At 35.0% G+C, this 16186-nt stretch overlaps 1 protein-coding gene and 1 long non-coding RNA gene across 6 annotated transcripts in view; one reads left to right on the top strand and one right to left on the bottom strand.

Annotated features, from left to right (window-relative positions):
• LOC123561423 (basic salivary proline-rich protein 3-like) overlaps nucleotides 1-16186 on the top strand; it is a 244315-nt gene that overhangs the window by 158433 nt on the left and 69696 nt on the right. The gene's annotated exons all lie outside the window — the stretch shown is intronic.
• LOC123561426 (uncharacterized) lies at nucleotides 12-6420 on the bottom strand. Its single transcript, XR_008372811.1, has 5 exons — nucleotides 6274-6420; nucleotides 4550-4624; nucleotides 3589-3684; nucleotides 1609-1675; nucleotides 12-496 (listed from the first exon to the last, which is right to left on the bottom strand). It is a non-coding gene; the product is annotated as an uncharacterized LOC123561426 (long non-coding RNA).

The raw sequence follows: 16186 nt of genomic DNA on the forward strand, positions 1-16186 counted from the left end.
GTTGATCTGCTTTAACATTAATGTACAAGTGATGAATGAGCTAATGAATGAGTTCATCTAACCATTATTTTGATATTTTGCATTATTAAGAAAACTATAACATACAAGAAATGACTCACAGACAGTATAAGATGCTGAATGACTGGGCCAATCTCCACCAAAAATAATATGAAACTTAGAAAGTCCAAATAAAGGTTATTCTTTAAATTAGATTGATCACATTTTAACATTTCTATGAATGCAATTGTTTAATTAATGTTTTCTTCTTACATACATGCCATAATGGAAATAAAAAATGATTTAACAATATGTGTGTATACAGTCTTGTCATAAACACATTCTGTACAGATGATAATACATGGAAAAAGTCAACATATTTCATGTGTGGGTCCATCTCAGTTTACAGATGGTGCATGGCTGTATCACTCTTGAATATACATCATGCAGCACAGTTGGGGTAAAGTCCTTTTCACATGACAACACACTTGTAGCACTTCTGGAAATACAAAAGTAGAACTTTATTACATAAAGAGAATAAACATAGCAGTTTGTAAAACAATTATAACATCATTTTTGACATTTGCAGATATTCTTAGAAATATATGATCAAGCAGCAAGTCAGGTAACTCTACAAATTGACATTTTGTCTAATTTCAACTTGTCAAAGGAGAATCACCCGTCTTAAGCAGCAAGACTGTGTTCCTACTTGGCTTGTTGCTTTATTTTGATTTTACATATACTTAGATTCACTAAATGACAAGTTATATAATAGGACTGTCTGAAAAGATTGCATATTTTATAACATTCAGTTACATATTCAGTAGAATAGTGAAAACAATAAAAAGATAAATCTGATGATGTTCACCTATGACCTCACCTAATAGCTCCAACAAAAACCTACAACCTCTGATTAGTATATGATGTAATAATGATAAACTTCCTAAAGTGTTTTTATGTAACATGCAAAAACAATGAACTTGAGAACTGCCAAAACTTCACCTTATGAGTAATAGATGTTCTCTTTCCCCCTTGTTTAAAGTGTTGTTTTTCTTAAAGCATTAACAATAGATATTATAAGTACAGTGCAACCTCTGTAGAGCAACACCCTGTGGGATATACAAATATTTTTAGTTATGTTGAGGTTGTTTTTCGGGAGAGGTAAATTTGATAGTTAAATTTCAGCTTAGGGTAATTCTTTTTATGTTGTTATTGAGAGGTTTTTGCTTCAGAGTGAGCTACTCTGGCCAGATTGTACTGTAAAAGTTGCTTCAAACTCCATCTCTTTCAATTGAGCTAAATGGAGAAAAACAACAACAGATTCTCCAAATTTAGAATTTCCTTGTTTACAATTTGACATTTAATGTTAGGCAACTGTGCAGACATATTTTTATGTGATACAATGTCGCCTTTAACTATTTTATTCCGATGAACAAATTGTCAGTCTTGACAAAAATCATGTGAAAAAAGGTCACAGTAAAAAATATTAATCTAATCAGTTCATATATATTGCAAAATCAGCTTTACAGAACTCATACGTGGCAAATTAAATTTAAATGTTGCCTTTGTGATGTGCAGCACTGGCCATGCCTTTTTATCACAATAATTTACCTTATTTATATCTGTTACTTTCACATTACTTTTATGTCCCTTCTGCACTAACCATTGTCTTCAAGTTCTGAAATATTGTAAAACATTAATTCACACACTTTCTAGGCAACCAACATAAAATCAGTGTCAAAGCATTTGAATATATTTATTTTAATTTTCTTGATATAAAGATACAAATGTACTTCATGTTTTTACTGACTGATACAATATACTGATAAATTTTTATTTCAATGCTTGTTATCAAAGTACATTAATTCATTCTATTTTTGAGTCGGCTAAAGGCTGAAAGCCTTTTGACGAGTCCTTGTTATCCAACGATTCTCTAAATGGACCAAATAACACAGTGAAGGGATGTAGTTCCATTAGATTTCTCAAACTCAAACAGTTCACTGCATGAATAAAGTTAAGTTGTGTCAATTCCCTTTGCTATGACCAATATACGATGTAATCTGTCATATTTATGACTTGTAATTGTGCAATTCTCGAATGTAACTCATTAAGCATAAATGTGCATTTTAAGAATTGCGCAGGCTTACAAAGCTTGGGTAACATCCAGCAAAAGACAAAAATAGTTCCAGCAGGGCTTCAGATAAGATGCATATTAGCGTAAATTACATATAGAAATAATGCAAATACGCATGTCTAATAATTTCTAAGCGTATAAAAACGTATATAAAATTACAGAAACGCACACAATGCTTTTTTAAAAACAAAATCTGAATCGTCTGGATGCGTTAGGTAACATAGCCGATCAGCCTTAATTCTCCCACATTGAACGTAAACACGCATCGTATGATTTCTATAAACTTTGCATGGGTTGAATTTTGCAGTCAGTAAACGGATAAATTATCGGAAGAAGAAGCTCTTACTGGTTTGTTTAGTTACTACTGATATTAAAAATGGTTTTAATTCTTATTTTTCGAGAAATAAACAAATCGGCGAAACATTAAATTGTATTTTCTTGTAGTTTTTGAAATCGAAAGTAGATCGTCTATGTTTGGCGAAACGAAACAACTTTTTAATGAAAAGATTTAAATAAGAGGTAATTTAACCATAAACTTCAATGTCAGATACTGCCAATTGCTGCTAAATGTTTTAGTATCATCACAATTTGTAAAATATATTGTTCAAACTGGAGAAAAGTGTAATCGTATCCGGATATAATATTTTGGGTAAATATCGAGCTGTGTTATGAAATTTTAAGAAAAAAACTAACAACAAACTGAAACTGGTAGACTTTACTGTCAGTACATCAATCATTAGCCGACTCAGGCCATTCAGGCCTTTGATTAATGTGTTTACATTACAAAGCTATCACACATTTATTACTAAAACATATCTATTAGCATTATCACTGTGGGGAATCACATGATCAAAATAATCTTTAAACCAAAATAAATTTATGAATAATACGGGATGATGTTGAAGCAAGCAAGTTTTGCTGTAAGTCTAAAATATAGCCTATCATATGGCAGCATAGATGTATCCTAAAACTATATAGATTTCAATCACAATCACCTTCTGGTTATCTGGAACACTTCAAGAAACTGATACTTCTTATCTTCCTTAGTGTTTGTAATAACAGGATATCTATCATTATTGTCAACTACATAATAATTTAAGTTTTAACCATTTTCATTAGTCATATGTTATGCTATATTTAAATTTCATATCTAATCATGGTAGGAAATGTGTTCATGTCCTTCAAAATGTAACTTCGGTTTAGAGATTATTTTGATCATGTGATTCCCCAAAGTGATTATCTTTAATGGAGATATGTACTTAGTAAATTGAGGGATACACAAAGCTACAGGAGAGAAATGTTTATGCCAGGCTGATATAAAGTCCAGAAGGTTCACATCTTGTCAGGAATGTCAGTCATAAAGCTGTCTTGTACAATTATTTCAGAAGCAAGTATCTAGTCATACAGCATATAAATGCACTTTGAGACCAGTTTTTTAACATACAAAAGCATAATACCCCCTGCATTTATTCATAATGGTAACATCATCTGGGACTGCCACATGGTAAAAAAGGTCAAACAACTGTACATACTCAAACTTCTCCCTACCAAAACTGAAAATGAAAATTATACATTTTTTCCCCTTTATTTTTGTACAAAAGATGACCCATACATTTAATATAGACTTTTTACATATATTAATGTAAATATAAGGAAATTAATAAAATATCTCATAACTCATTTTAATGATTTTATGTTTAAAATTATAATTATTATTAAACATGAAGCTGAAGTGTTCTAATTTATAAGCTGTAATTAGTATTGAAAATAAAACAAAAAAACGCAACTATTGTATATTTTAAAAAAAGTATCATGAACCTGATTATGAAACAGTCCCAGTTCAAATGTACTAACACATGACTGTCAGAAAATCAATGTAGGGTACTCTATAATGATATCATGAATGCCATCAATATGTAAACTTCATATATAGGCATACAGACACTAAATAGCCTGAGCACCTATGAAAAAATGGTAGTCGCATAATGGCGGATTCAAATAGTTTTTTTTTTTTGCTGTAAGAAGGATTTTTCCTTGAAATCATTGCTATATATTGGTTGAAATCATATTGCATGCCTATACTTGACATACTGGTAGCATTTGCATGTTGAAAAAAGACTCCAAACTGATTTAACATATGAAATTTATTCATACACCCCTACCCTAAATTGTGATTGTCATTTCAGTGTAAAAATTACGGTGTGTCCGTTTGACCAGAAATATTTTTCTTGCATCAGACATAACCCCTACTTTTCTTTGGATATTTTTACAGTATAAATGTTGCTCTACAAGAAAATGTAAGTTAAAAAAATTTAAAATGGGTCTTGGTGTGTATTGCAGCATTGTGAAAACTTGTCATTTTGTATAGAATATATAGTGGTGGCTATTTAGTGTGTTATAACCTATAACAAAGTATACCAGGATGTCAATGTAGCCTCTTTCTTGTTACTTCAACAGCTTCTAAAGACAGACTGCAACTACATGTATCAGACACTGAAAGTAAAATAAGCAAATAATCATTACACAAGATAATTTTTTATGTTAAATAAAGGGAGTTAATTAAATGCAATCTGAGAAGTTATTGCTAAAACATAAAGGGAAGTAATTATCAATAAAATAGTTGAAGGAAAGTGTATATATAAGGGAGGTAATTTAGAAAAAAAATACTTCAGATGTCAGTATAATGATAGTTGACACTGACAATGACCTATATCAAGTATGCACAAGGTAAGAAACAGCAAGCACTTGAAAAATGCATTATATTTCCTTGCAATTTCAAGAATATTTGACTGTATGTAAGGGTTCCCTAGATGTTGTTATACTGAAATAAACTTTAGTCTAAATATAGCTAAGATCTATTTATATCTTTAAAAAATGGAAGTCCCAAATTTCCACAGCAAATCACAGGCTCAAAAGTTTAGTTACTAATATCAGCAAAGAGGTTGATATCTATACTTTTTAATAACTATCGTCAAAGGTAGGGAAAAACTTACTGGAAAGGCATACACTTCTGATCTAGTCGTTTCAATACATTTTCAGCTCATTTGCATATAAGAAGAAATTTACAGAATTTCCCCTGTTTCTCTTAGATCTTTATTTTCAAACAATCTGTACGATGAATATAAACCAAAACACTCTCCTAAGTGTCAGCTATCACAGGCCCGTGCCCAGGATTTTTTTGCCGGGGGGGCCCAACCTGGGGTGGGTTTGGGAGGGGTATCCCCTCCCGATGTCGAAATTTTTTTAATATGGTACATGAAAAGATGCATTTTCCTGCTACCTGAAACACCTTTAAGGATGCATGAATGTATTATATAACTAAGGAAAAGTCTATTTTTTAATCATTTCATCAAGCCTTTTCAATGTATGTATGATTGTATAGTCACAGTGTATGGACTTCATTTTTCTGTATGATACCCAGGTCTCAGTGTATTGGCTCTGATATCTACCAATCCAATGTATAACCAGCTACCAATAATAAAGAAGCTAGTGGTTTGAAAATCAAGTTTATTTATCATAATAAAACAAACTATATGATTGTCAGCAATAATTATACTACATTTTAATCAAATGAATAAAATTTCATTCATTCTACCCTTTTCTTTCAATCATAATGTTTTCTAATTAAATTTAAAAAAAAATAATATGTGTATAATTTCACTAAAAAGAAAGTTATCAAAAACTGCTAAAAACTGATATACGAAATGACATGATTTGTAGAAAAATGATTTAATAAGTTCACAGATAAGTATTAATAATAAAATAAATAAAAACACAAAAATATTTTTTGAACTTTTTCTGCATTTCTTGTGTTCTAAGCAAATATAATGAAAAACTACCCACTACCCAAGCAAGTACCGTGTTTAAAAAGCAAGCGATCAATGAAGCATGTACAGATAAACTTTTACCTGTAACATGCCTGGCGCTAATTTCCACTACCGGACACGGCTTTATGGCTCTTTAGCCTGTGTATTGCTGTCAAATCAAGCCAATTGCGCTGGTGTATAAATTTGTTAATTGAGGGGCCCATAGTAATAAAAATCGTAACTAGCCTGCCAGCTGGGGGGGCCCAGGCCCCCTGGCCCCCCACCTGGACACGTGCCTGTATCAGATATATATTTCAACAAAGACTGTCATCTTACCTTGTTTTTAGAAGAAGACAAAATTCCAGCAACTTTCGCTTCCCCGCAAAAACTGTACCAGTGTGCAAGTAAAAAAATCTCAAATGTGATTTTTGAAATAATACAGTCAGACCACAATTATTTCCCTTGAAAATAAAATGCTGTAGGTAAATGCCTACAAGCTGCAATTCAGTAAGTGCTTTAGTTTTTAGCTCACCTGAGCCAAAGGCTCATGGTGAGCTATTGTGACCGCTCATTGTCCGTCGTGCGTCGTCCGTCCGTCAACATTTCCTAAAAAAATCTTCTTGAAAACCACTGGGCAGAATTACTCCAAACTTCACAGGAATGATCCTTGGGTGGCCCCCTTTCAAAATTGTTCAAAGAATTGAATTCAATGCAGAACTCTGGTTGCCATGGCAACCGAAAGGAAAAACTTTAAAAATCTTCTCAAAAACCAGAAGCCCTAGAGCTTAGATATTTTGTGTGAAGCATTGCCTAGTGAACCTCTACCAATTTTGTTCATATCATGACCCCGGGGTCAAAATTGACCCCCGCCCCAGGGGTCACTTGATTTTACATAGGAAAATCTTAAAAAATCTTCTTCTCCAAAACCAGAAGCGCTAGAGCTCAGATATTTGACATGTAGCATTGCTTAGTGGACCTCTACTAAAATTGTTCAAATCATGACCCCGCCCCATACATAGAAAAGTCTTCAAAATTTTTCTGAAAATAAACCAGAAAGGCCTAGAGCTTAGATATTTCACATGTAGCATTGCCTAGTGGACCTCTACAAAATTTGTACAAATCATGACCCCCGGGGTCAAAATTGACTCCGCCCCAGGGGTCACTTGATTTTACATAGGAAAATCTTCAAAAATTTTCTAAAAATAAACCAGAAGGCCTAGAGCTTAGATATTTCACATGTAGCATGGCCTAGCGGACCTCTACAAAATTTGTTCAAATCATGACCCCCGGGGTCAAAATTGACCACGCCCCAGGGGTCACTGGATTTTACATAGGAAAATCTTAAGAAATCTTCTTCTCAAAAACCAGAAGCCCTAGAGCTTAGATATTTGACATGTAGCATTGCCTAGTGAACCTCTACTAAAATTGTTCAAATCATGACCCCGGGATGAAAATTGACCCCGCCCTAGGGGTCACTTAATTTTACATATGAAAATCTTCAAAATTTTTCTAAAAATAAACCAGAAGGCCTAGAACTTAGATATTTCACATGTAGCATTGCCTAGTGGACCTCTACAACATTTGTTCAAATCATGACCTCCGGGGTCAAAATTGACCCCGCCCCAGGGGTCACTTGATTTTACATAGGAAAATCTTCAAAAATGTTCTAAAAATAAACCAGAAGGCCTAGAGCTTAGATATTTCACTTGTAGCATTGCCTAGTGGACCTCTACAAACTTTGTTCAAATCATGTCCCCCGGGGTCAAAATTGACCCTGCCCCAGGGGTCACTTGATTTTACATAGAAAAATCTTAAATTTTTTTCTAAAAATAAACCAGAATGCCTAGATCTAAGATATTTGACATGTAGCATTGCCTAATAGACTTCTACAAAATTTATTCAAATCATGACCCCCGGGGTCAAATTGACTCCACCCCAAAATTCCAAAATTTTCTAAAGATAAATCAGAAGGCCTAGAGCTCAGATATTTTGACATGTAGCATTGCTTAGTTGACCTCTACAAAATTTGTTCAAATCTTGAAATAAACCAGAAGGCCTAGATCTTTGATTTTTGACATGTAGCATTGCCTATTAGACTTCTACAAAATTTATTCAAATCATGAGCCCCGGGGTCAAATTGACCCCGCCCCATGGGGTTACTTGATTGTACACAGAAAAATCTTCAGAATTTTCTAAAAATAAACCAGAAGGCCTATAGCTTAGATATTTGACATGTAGCATTGCCTAGTGGACCTCTACAAAATTTGTTCAAATCATGACCCCCCGAGGTAAAATTGACCAGGCCCCAGCCATAACTTAATTGTACATCAATAAATCTTCAAAAAATTTCTAAAAATAAACCAGAAGGTCTAGAGCTTAGATATTTGACATGTAGCATTGCCTATGGGACCTCCACAAAATTTGTTCAAATCATAGGGGTATCAAATTGGCCCCGCACCAGGGGTTACTTGCTTGTACATAGGAAAATCTTTCAAAAAATGTCTAGAAATAAACTAGAAGGCCTCGAGCTTAGATATTTGGTGTGTAGCATTGCCTAGTGGATCTCTGCCAAGTTTGTTCAAATCATGACCCCGGGTCAAGCTTAAATGCAAATCTTCATAGCAACCATTTAACCAGGTGAGCGATATAGGGCCACTATGGCCCTCTTGTTGTAAATTAAGATGCATTATTTTTATCTTCACCATTGTCGGTAAACATGGTATATAACACCTTCGCAGTAGATTGCCAGTTTGTCCGGTCACACTAATTACGAGTGTCACTATAACATTTTACTGCTTTGAAAACCAAGTGTAAATTTGAAAACAATTATCACCATTCTGCACTGTATACATGTACAAATTTACAGTATACAAATTAACACTGATCTAAACGGATGTAGATTTTACAGTTCGATTACTAGGTCATCCGTGTTTACACATTTTCAAACCAAAATTTCTCTACTAACAAAATAACCTTTCTACTTTTTAGCTCACCTAAGCCAAAGGCTAATGGTGAGCTATTGTGACCGCTCAATTTCCGGCGTCCGTCGTGTGGTGTGCGTTGTGCGTCGTCGGCTGGCATCAGTCAACATTTCCTAAAAAAATCTTCTTCTTGAAAACCACTGGGCAGAATTACACCAAACTTCACATGAATGATCCTTGGGTGGCCCCCTTTCAAAATTGTTTAAAGAATTGAATTCCATGCAGAACTCTGGTTGCCATGGCAACCGAAAGGGAAAACTTTAAAAATCTTCTTGTCCAAAACCACAGGGCCTAGGGCTTTGATATCTGGTGTGTAGCATCATCTAGTGGTCCTCTACCAAAATTTTTCGAATGATCCCCCTAGGGTCAAATTTGGCCCCGCCCCGGGGGTCACAATGTTTATATAGACTTATATAGGGAAAACTTCGAAAATCTTCTTGTACAAAACCACATGGCCTAGGGTTTTGATATTTGGTATGTAGCATCATCTAGTGGTCCTCTACCAAGATTGTTCAAATTATTCCCCTAGGGTCAAATATGGCCCTGCCCTGGGGGTCACAAAGTTTATGTAGACTTATATAGGGAAAATTTAGAAAATCTTTTTGTACAAAACTACATGGCCTGCGGCTTTGATATTTGGTATGTAGCATCACGTAGTGGTCCTCTAAGAAGATTTTTCAAATCATCCCCCTAGGGTCAAATATGGCACCGCCCCGGTGGTCGCAAGTTTTACATAAACTTTTATAGTAAAAAAAGTTTAAAAATCTTCTTGTTGAAACCACAACTCTTAGACCTTTGATATTTGGTTTGTAGCATTGTCTTATGGTCCTCAACCAAAATTGTTCAAATTGTACCCCTTGGGTGAAAAGAGGCCCTGCCCTGGGGGTCCCAAGTTTTATATAGACTTATATAGGAAAAAGCTTTAAAAATCTTCTTATCAGAAACCATGCGACCTAGGCTTTTGATATTTGGTATGATGCATTGTCTAGTAGTCCTCTACTAAAATTATTTAAATTATGTCCCTGGGATCACTTAGTTATCATGTGAGTTATATAGGAAAAATACTTAAAAAATCATCTGATCCTATTTCTAAGACTACTTAATTATAATTACCTGATGACCCCAAGTAATATGATGTCACTTGATTGTGACCTTGACCTACTGACCTACTTTCTTGAAATATTGATGACTTGCACACAAATCGTAAAACTAAATTTCATTGACCATGAATGTGACCTACTGACTTTCTTAATATTTTATCATCAGTTTGACATTTGAAACATGTATCTCATATTACTCAGGTGAGCGATCCAGGGTCATCATGACCCTCTTGTTTTTATTAGCTCACCTGTCACATAGTGACAAGGTGAGCTTTTGTGATCACCCGTCGTCCGTCGTCAGTCCATGCGTCCGTGCGTCAACAATTTCTTGTCTGCACGATAGTGGTTTCATTTATAATTTTATTTTAACCAAACTTGCACACAACTTGTATCACCATAAGGTCCCAGTTCCTTTCTTGAACTGGCCAGATCCCATTATGGGTTCTAGAGTTATGGCCCCTGAAAGGGCCAAAATTAGCTATTTTGACCTTGTCTGCACAATAGCAGCTTCATTTATGATTTGATATTTACCAAACTGGCACACAACTTGTATCACCATAAGATCTTGTTTCCTTTCTTGAACTGGCCAGATTCCATTATGGGTTCCAGAGTTATGGCCCCTGAAAGGGCTAAAATTAGCTATTTTGACCTTGTCTGCACAATAGCAGCTTCACTTATGATTTGATTTTAACCAAACTTGCACACAACTTGTGCCACCACAAGATCTTGGTTCCTTTCTTGAACTGGCCAGATTCCATCATGGGTTCCAGAGTTATGGCCCCTTAAAGGTCCAAAATTGGCTATTTTGGCTTTTGCAGCCATATAGAGATATCATTTATGGTTTTATTTGATACAAACTTCCAAAATATCTTCAGCAACAATAAATCTTGGATTCCATGACAAATCAGATCCGGTCGTAGGTTCCAGAGTTATTTTATATCTGATTACCTCCCCTGATTGTAATCAAAATCAGTTGAGACTGAATACTTGTTGTAAAAACATTTTTCTGCTTACTGATTGCATGTGATTACTTAGAATGTTTATAAATCCGCGGAAAGCCTGAGTGAGGCCAAAGGCCCCGCAAGGGCTAGCAGCACCTTTAGATAACATGTATGATGTATATGAAATATATGAAACAGTATTGAAAACAAATGAAAAAAATATTTCCAGTACCATGCAATTCAAATTTTTTTTATACCCCCACCAAACATGTTTGAAGGGGGGTATATAGGAGTCAGTTTTGTCATGTCACGTCCCTTCCCGTCCCGAAATCTATTATCTCAGTTATTACTAAATGGATTTGATTCAAACTTAAAATAGATGTTCCGCCTTATCACCCACATCATGTGACACAAGGTGCATAACTCTGACACCAAGTTTTCATGAATTATGTCCCCTTTTACTTAGAATTTAAGGTTAATTTTGTTGTATTTTCACTATATCTCAGTTATTACTAAATGGATTTGATTCAAACTTAAAATAATTGTTCCACCTCATCACCCACATCATGTGACATAAGGTGCTTAACTCTGACATCAATTTTTTATGAACTATGTCCCCTTTTTACTTTAAATTTAAGGTTGATTTTGATGTATTTTCACTATATCTCAGTTATTACAAAATGAATTTGATTCAAACTTAAAATAGATGTTCCACCTCATCACCCACATCATGTGACACAAGGTGCGTAACTCTGACACCAAGTTTTCATGAATTATGCCCCTTTTTACTTAGAATTTAAGGTTAATTTTGATGTATATTCACTGCATCTCAGTTACTACTAAATGGATTTGATTTAAACTTAAAATAGATGTTCCACCTCATCACCCACATCATGTGACACAAGGTGCATAACTCTGACACCAATTTTTCTTGAATTATGTCCTCTTTTACTTAGAATTTAAGGTTAATTTTGATGTATTTTCGCTATATCTCATTCTGATTGGCATAGAGCTAAAGGGAAGTAACCTTTGTTTTAACTTTTGTACTGAGTTTCTTCCCCTTAAATTCCAGGAATTAGTCTATTTTTAGAAATCCTATTTTTAGATTTTCAATATTTTTGGTATTTTTCTAACTTTTTTATTATCAGTCCTATGTAAAAAGTAAATACATTTTTCTATGATAACAAGGGTCGGTAAGACACTTTTTTGTATTCACTTTTAGTGTATCTCTAATTTTAGAGTTTTTTATATTTACCTCATCCCTCATCCAGGGCACATAATTATACTAGTATTACTTCACACCCGTTAACCAGTTCCGAGCAAAACAGTTCGTGGCGGACAAAACAGTTCACCAATATTTTTGCCCGTATCTGCATAGGGGTAAGTATTCTCTATCCAAGAATCTGTTGGTGCAAAATATGTTAAAGATTTTTATTTCTGTAAAAAGTAGCATAAATGAAGAACATGTCATGTGCTTCCCGTTTAAAACTAACCTACATTTAGTAAGTTATGACGAGTTAAAAGTGTGATTTTGTTGAAAAAAAACGTGAAAACGAAAGTTTATCACGGTATATTTAATTCACTTTTCAACTTCGGTCTATGGTATTAACGTCAACCTTTATAATAATTTTTGCCCTGAATAGTGTCCAATTTTTTAGCGACAAAACGCAATATTCAACGAGTTATAGACATTCAAACATGACATGGTCGAAAAAAAGTGTGGCGGCATTGCACAGCTTAAGGTTATTTGTGTGGTAAGCAAGAGCAGTCCTGTATCTTTTTAGTTTACTTTAATAAATGGTCTAAATAGTGATATCCAGCTCGTAAGTCTTGAAAAATAACGTTTGTAATCAGACAACAGCAATTTACACTAATTTTAATTAACAAACAGATGTAAATCAAAGCATATATAAGTCATACAACTGTCTAACAATGTAATATATCATCAACACTTCTTCATACATTTTTAAATTATGTTTACAGTGGTACGGTAGTTTGATGTGATGCCTTCCCATTTAGGAACGTTCCACTTACTTTATTATATCCTTTGTGATATTTCTTTCAGGATCACAATGCATATGTACCTGTGCTACTACTGCAATACAACAGCTGACGTTTATAGGCACTTAATTCAGCACCTTTGTAATAGCCATAGGTTTGACACGTTCAAGTACAAACAACTTGAGCTTGACTGTCTTACAGGAAAAACTAGATATCGGACAAAAATATTTGAATGTATTAAACCTGTGTCACACATATTATCCGTTGATGAAAAAAATCAGTTACACATATCTCTTCTTGAAGAAAACAACACTGAAAATTCTTTTTTATCTGAAGTAGCAGAAGACAATCTTTCACTAAACGTTAACGAAAACAAGGAATTAGGAAACACCTTAACATTTAAATTAGAATCCTCTCCCTGTCTTTCAGAAGAAACAGACCCACCTGAAGTAAATTTAACTGATATTTATGACAATATACCTGAGGTAATAAAAACATTACATGAAATGGTCAGTTAGAATTATATAAAAAAAAATAATGGCTATCACTAGTCGCTAGTAAACAGTTCCCAATGGAAAACATATGTTATTTGTTGTTCCTCGATTTTGTAGAATGGTCTTCGAAATCCTCTTCATCCCGGATGAGATATATGCACGAATTTTTAAAAAAAAATTGGAAGGTTGGTTACAAACTGTTCCGTGGGAAATTGTTGCGTTTCATGGCTGGTCCCCGAAATACAGGTCAAGTTGTAAGTTGACAGCAAGTTCTTCGTGATTGTTCTACACAAAACTCAAGTATAAACTTGCAGTGCCTTCTAAACCAATCATAGTTCAGGACGCATTGGAACCAATACTACTAGGTGTTTTTGTAGACACTATGAAGATGTTTGCAAACTATGTAGGGGAAAATCCTATCAAAACCGGCACAGACGGAAAGAAAATTGCAAGGGGTAAAGGCAAAACAATGGGAGTTATAGATTGTTGGTGGTTCGAGCCTGATCCAACACTGACTGACAGAAAAGCCCGATTAAAATCCAAACATGTGTTCTTTTTACAAAATACATGTGCTGGTTTAATAGTGCCAACTATGGACTGGTGATGTGTATAATCATTATACGCGTATTTTACATCACTATATGCATACGAATTGCATCATGTCATCCCCGCTGTATTTTCTGAACATTGCTGTGCTTGTTTTTTGTTTTTTGTCAGATTACAACGAGTAACAGGCTTGATATCACTATTTAGACCATTTATTAAAGTTAAATAAAAAAAAAGACTCAGGACTGCTCTTGCTCGCCACACAAATAATTTTGAGCTGTGCAATGCCGCCACACTTTTTTTCGACCACGTCATGTTTGAATATCTATAACTCGATGAATATTGCGTTTTGTCGCTTAAAAATTGGACAATATTCAGGGCAAACATTATTATAAAGGTTGATGTAAATATAATAGACCCAAGTTGAAAAGTGAATTAAATATATCGCGATAAACTTTCGTTTTCGCATTTTTTCAACAAAATCACACTTTTAACTCGTCATAACTTATTAAATATAGGTTAGTTTTAAACGGGAAGCACATCGCAGGCTTAGCGCAAAACGGTTGTAACTTATATGAAATAAAGAAGGAGTTACAACCGTTTTGCGCTAAGCCCGCGACATGGCATGTTCTTCGTTTATGCTACTTTTTACAGAAATAAAAATCTTTAACATATTTTGCACCAACAGATTCTTGGATGGAGAATACTTAACCCAATGCAGATACCGGCAAAAATATCGGTGATCTGTTTTGTCCGCCACGAACTGTTTCGCTCGGAACCGGTTAACGGGTGTGTACTTATTTGTGGAAGCCCAGGATGAAGTACTCCAAAGACGAGTAAACTTCTTTTTAAGTATTAAGCTTTTTTGACATTTTTATATTATTCTAAGTATTTTTAAGATTACTTATGGTTGCCATTCTTCTGTGACAAGACATAATGGTGGGGGTATGAGTCACTCCTGTGACAGTTCAAGGTCCAGCTGTCATGGGGGGGCCAACATTTTGATACTCTTGATTGTTTAAGCGCTTACTGGTCAAAGTTAGAAGCAATCGCTCATTGAGTAAGATCGGAAATGTTGACTTTCAGAAAATTTAATTACCTCAATATTTACAACAGACTAAATGTGTGCTTACTAATCCCCCGCCCCAAGTGGTGGAGGGTTATAAGAATGGTTTCCGTCAGTCCTTCCGTCCATCCTTCCGTCCGTCCTTCTCCTAAACCCTGTGAAGGATTTTTATCAAACTTGGGTCAAATGATCACCTCATCAAGAACTCATGAGTCAGCCATGTCAACTCAAGGTCAGGGTCACAACACAAGGTCAAAGGTTGGAGCTCTGTATCTCCTAAACCCCTTGAAGTATTTTCATGAAACTTGGGTCAAATGATCACCTCATCAAGACGTTGTGCAGAATTCATGAGTCAGCCATGTCAGTTCAAGATCAAGGTCACAGCTAAAGGTCAAGGGTTTACTATTTCACTATCCATAGCAGTGGCGGGGGATTTAGCTGTCTTTCAGACTGCCTTGATTATTTTTAGCTCACCTGAGCACAAAGTACTCAAAGGTGAGCTTTTGTGATCGCCCTGTGTCCATCATCGTCCATCCATCCGTCGTCAACAATTTGACTGTTAACACTCTAGAGGTCACATTTTTTGCCCAATCTTAATGAAACATGGTCAGAGTGTTACCCTTAATAAAGTCTTGGACGAGTTCGATATTGGGTTATCTGGGGTCAAAAACTAGGACACCAGGTCAAATCAAAGGAAAAGCTTGTTAACACTCTAGAGGTCACAATTTTGGCCCAATCTTAATGAAACTTGGTCAGAGTGTTACCCTTAATAAAGTCTTGGACAAATTCGATATTGGGTTATCTGGGGTCAAAAACTAGGACACCAGGTCAAATCAAAGGAAAAGCTTGTTAACACTCTAGAGGTCACAATTTTGGCCCAATCTTAATGAAACTTGATCAGTGTGTTATCCTCAATAAAGTCTTGGACGAATTCGATATTGGGTAATCAGGGGTCAAAAACTAGGCCACCAGGTCAAATCAAAGGAACAGCTTATTAACACTGTAGAGGCTGCATTTATGACTGTTTCTTCATGAAACTTGGTCAGAATGTTAATCATGATGATCTTAAGGTCCAGTTTGCATCTGGGTCATGTAGGATCAAAAACTAGGTCACCCTGTC

Source organism: Mercenaria mercenaria, chromosome 10, assembly GCF_021730395.1.
Source record: "Mercenaria mercenaria strain notata chromosome 10, MADL_Memer_1, whole genome shotgun sequence".
NCBI classification, from domain to species: Eukaryota; Metazoa; Mollusca; class Bivalvia; order Venerida; family Veneridae; genus Mercenaria; species Mercenaria mercenaria.